The sequence below is a fragment of the Cololabis saira genome, chromosome 22, assembly GCF_033807715.1.
Source record: "Cololabis saira isolate AMF1-May2022 chromosome 22, fColSai1.1, whole genome shotgun sequence".
NCBI lineage: Eukaryota > Metazoa > Chordata > Actinopteri > Beloniformes > Belonidae > Cololabis > Cololabis saira.
In genome coordinates this window covers 35,953,756-35,958,515 of record NC_084608.1, presented here as the reverse complement: position 1 = coordinate 35,958,515, position 4,760 = coordinate 35,953,756, and positions in this window count along the sequence as shown.

Genomic DNA, 4,760 nt, shown 5'->3' with positions numbered 1-4,760 from the left:
GTTTTTTACTTCCTCCTTTTCGGGCATGAAGGTTTATTTCCCTTTGATTTGTTTAATGACTGTTTATTCGTATTCTTTTCTGATGTTTTGTGTAATTGTTTTTCTTTTTTATTTAATTTGTTCGAAATAAAGATTCCAATCAATTATTATTTATATGTTTAATATTACTTGCATTAAGTATAAAGCTCATGAGTGTGTTGAAAATTGTCTGTTTGATAGGAAAAGGTTCGTTTATTGACCAACGTGGTGATGCAGTGTCCAACTCTCACCAGCAGAGGGCGCGGCACTGTGTTCGGGGCATGGATGTATTATAGAAACGGTTCGGGGACAATGGAAGTCTCGCGGGATTACACTGTGAGAACGAGAACACACTTGACTGTGAAGACGTGCGGCGTAACGAGGATAAGTAATACTTATTTCTTGCTGTTTGCAGGTAAGAATGGAGAGTTATAACCGTGTACTTGATGGGTGAATGTGTAATGTGTGAGTTTATGCTTAGATTTTATGTTTGTATTGTTGATAAACGTAAACCTAACGGAATCAGCCGGTGGGGCCGTTATTATTATAGATCCATGGGTGGGGCTCGTTGCCTAGCAACCGCGTAAGGCGGGAAAGAGCTCTGAGCCCGGACTGCTGGAATAGAGTTCATAGATGAATCAATAAGTTCAGATAGACACAGAACTGATATTAAATGTAGAGTTCATAGATGAATCAATAAGTTCAGATAGACACAGAACTGATATTAAATGTAGAGTTCATAGATGAATCAATAAGTTCAGATAGACACAGAACTGATATTAAATGTACAAGATGAGACGACTGGTCTGGAAATACAACGTACCGGTCATGATTATTATGAATGAATGAATGAATTTTTATTTTGAACATGTATATAAAATGAAATAAGAATAAAAATAAAAAAAAGATAAACATTTACATCTTCATATAAAAATATGTTCGAAAAAAAGGAGTAGGAAGAAGTTTACACTTTTTCCTAGTTCCTACCCCTTTATAACACTATGGATTTACATTATTGCTATTATTATATCTACACAATATCCATATAAATATAATCTACATAAATACTCTGCAAACATGCCTATTATTACATAATTATCCATTTAAGTAGATAGACAATATAAATATTACATAAATGTTATATCAATATCTAGAAAATACAACTATTATATACATCTATATAAATATACACTATATAAACTACATAAATATACCTATAAATATATATGTGCTACATACCCAATAAATATATAACATACATTACATCATTTTAACTATCCCTCTAGGAGGAGGAGGAGGAGGAAGAGGAGGAGGAAGAGGAGGAGGAAGAGGAGAAGGAGGAGGAAGAGGAGGAGCAGCAGCAGCTCTGCAGGTGAAAAACACCTGACAGATTCAAAGGTCAGAGTTCAGAGTCCATGTGGACGTGGACGGAGCAGCAGAGGAACCAGGTGAGTGTTTGTTCCTTCTTTTTCTGCTGCTGTTAAAGTGTCTGAGACTGAAACTAAAGAACTAAATAGTTCGGGGACTCTGTGGGCGCTGAGTGTGTGTTAGTTCCCCCATGACTCCAGCTCCCTGGGTGGGGTTGAACCCTCAACCCTCACCCTGGGTGGGGTTGGTGAAACGTCTTCAGGGCTTAAAGTATTCCGGCACCGTGCCGGATCTCCGGCGTATGGAGTTTTTTTTGTTTTTTTTTCTCGGCGTGCAGAGTTTGACTGATTAAAAAAAAAAAAGTGAAAAGATGAATAACTAACAGTTTACAGATAAAGATGTGTTGATAGGCTGTCAGTTTGAGTCAACTGAGTTCGTCTACCAATGGAATGAGAGGAAAGCAGCTCTGGCTCAACCAAACCAACACTAGCCAATCAGAAGTAGAGCTGGGCGGGTCTTTGACGGCAGCTGGGCGCAGAGCGCTGGCTTTAGCCCTCAGGAACATGAACACTTGTGTATCACCGACTTCAAAATGAAGAAAACATTCATGAAGTCTGTAGAAGATGATTTGGCCGATTAAAAAACTGAAAATGAACTGGTGCTGGGCGTGGATGGAAGAAACGGGCGGAGACGGCAGCTGTTTGGGTAGCTGGGGCCAGAAGGGAGCAGGTGCTTTAGCTCTGCTCTAAAAACCTACCGTAGGCCTACGCCGGTAAAAGTTGTACCTCGCCATGAAGGAGATCCCGCTAAAGGTTAAATTACAGTATGGTTCCGCGTTAAATCACGCAGAGCCTAAGCCGTAGGGTACGGCGTACGGTGCGGGTCGCCGCGTTCCCTATGCCGTCGGCTCTGCGTTGGTGTAACGTGGAACCATAAATCAGCCGTAATAGAGCTGCTGTCTCTTCAGCGCAGCCACGGCTGACATTGCTGAACATGATGAATCCTTCTCTATTGCTCAACCGCTTGTAAATCTATGTAGAAAGATAGCGGTTGATAAAGAGCTTTGAGGAGCCTTACCATTTCTAATCATCATGCCAGTTATATGAATACTCATGGCACATACCTGTCAAGTTTTGGATTAAAAAAATAAGGCAAATTTTCCGCCACCCGCTGTCCAACCAGCTCAACCGAGGTCCAGTATTACATTTTACAGACAGGTTTACAAGATATTTAAAATATCTACCTGTCAATCACTTACAAACTACAATTATGTGCTCTTTATGTACCTTTGTTGACACTGAAATGCTGTGGACATTCCTCTGTATGCAATTCCTATAATAGAGCCTAAATGAAAACAAAGGGGAATTAAAGCACATTTAGTTATTTTAAATATTTTCAGTTTATATACAAATTGATTGTCCTCGAGTAAAACATTTTCTTTTAATTTGTCATTGTCACTCATGTGGGTCTCTGGCTCCCATTTTTAGATATATTTACAAGATAGTCTTCACTTTTCTGGCAGGAAAGTCTTCTCTCTCGTTACATCCATCCATCTGATTTGTTGTTCCGAGTTTGTTCCCTTTGTTGCCACTAACCTTGCGAGAGGCGCAATAGGCACAATAACCCTTTTTAAAAATCATTATATTATAAAACGGTAAAATACGGTAAAATACTAATACGGGAGGACGGTGGGAAAGAGGGTAAAATACGGTAGTTTCCAGTCAAAACGGGAGACTTGACAGGTATGGACACAGAACCAGAATTTAAAAAGCGTCTGTCAGAGAAGCTCAAAAAGAGAGTTTTCATTAAACATTGATGAAGCACCGGCCAGAGCAGGACAACATTATGAAAGTACTTGTTCACTTTTTTGATAATGATACGGCCAGAGTAAAAACTCAACATCTGGCAAGCAGAAAAGTGAATGTTGCCGATGCTTCAGCACTTCTGCTGGAACTAGAAGATCCTGCAGTCTTATGAGCTTGAGAAGAAACAAGTCACAAGTTTCTACTGGACAATTGTGTCATTATGAAGGGAAAGAGGACTGGACTGGAGACAAGTTAGGAGGGAGAACCAGCAACCTCCTCCTCAGGGCCAGCCACGTTCTTTCCTCACTTTTATTGTTCAGCTGTTGCACTCTAGGTGTTTTGAAAATAAAAAAATAATGGAAGTGATATATATATAAATGTTGTCCTTTACTGAATTAAATGGTTGCTAATCAATAATTCCACCAATTAATTAGCCTGCCTGAGTTTCACCTGCCCATATAACATTATGACCTTTAAAATATTCATATTTTAGATTGTAGGTCATCTTATACCCTTTCAAACACAATGACAACTAGCGAAACTTGATATCAAAAGCATCCATAGTGAAAAGGAAAATAATATTCAATTGATGTAATTTTTGTTGCTTGCCAAATTGCCGAGCGCATGTTCCCCCGCTCCCGGAAAAAAGTTCAGGCTCAGGAATTGTTTTAACTTTAAGCCCTGGATCTTTCTGTGTGGAGTTTGCATGTTCTCCCCGTGTTCCCTTGGTAGCTAATGTGAGTTTCCCTCACAAAAACATGCAGCAGTCCTGGTTCTACTGCCCCCTCTGGTTCTACTGCCCCCTCTGGTTCTACTGCCCCCTCTGGTTCTACTGCCCCCTCTGGCCAGTCCTGGTTCTACTGCCCCCTCTGGTTCTACTGCCCCCTCTGGTTCTACTGCCCCCTCTGGCCAGTCCTGGTTCTACTGCCCCCTCTGGCCAGTCCTGGTTCTACTGCCCCCTCTGGCCAGCCGGGGAAACACATGGGGGGATCTGGCTGGAATAACGTGATCCTTCCACCGCTACGTCCGGCCGGAGAAACCCCACCCTGTCTGGTGGAAAGAAGCTGCTCATCCTCAAGTCAGGAGGAGACCTGAGCTCAGAGCAGGAACTCCTGGGGTTGGGAGAGGGAGCAACGCCCAGCACTGACTCAGCTAGGAGTACGGGGGATAAGATGGAGAAAAATCAGGATAAAAGTATTAGAAAAAAGAAGTAAATAGTTTGGGGTCCGATAAATGTGTTCAGACGTTCCTGTATCAGGTTTAATCAAACACAGGAAAAGAGACTTTGGAAGCAGTTAAGATAAGATTAGATAATCCTTTATTACTCCCTCACATGATAGCAGCAGTAACTTAACACACACATGCAGGGAAGGGGGTTAAAAGTGAAAAAAAATATATATAATTACAGGATATAGACAGTATATACATTGGTGCGATGGAAATAAAAGTAGTGCAAAGGGAAAAAAAAACGTGCAGAGTCACAGAGAAAACACCACAACACAACTCTGTGTGTGTGTGTGTGTGTGTGTGTGTGTGTGTGTGTGTGTGTGTGTGTGTGTGAGTGTGTGT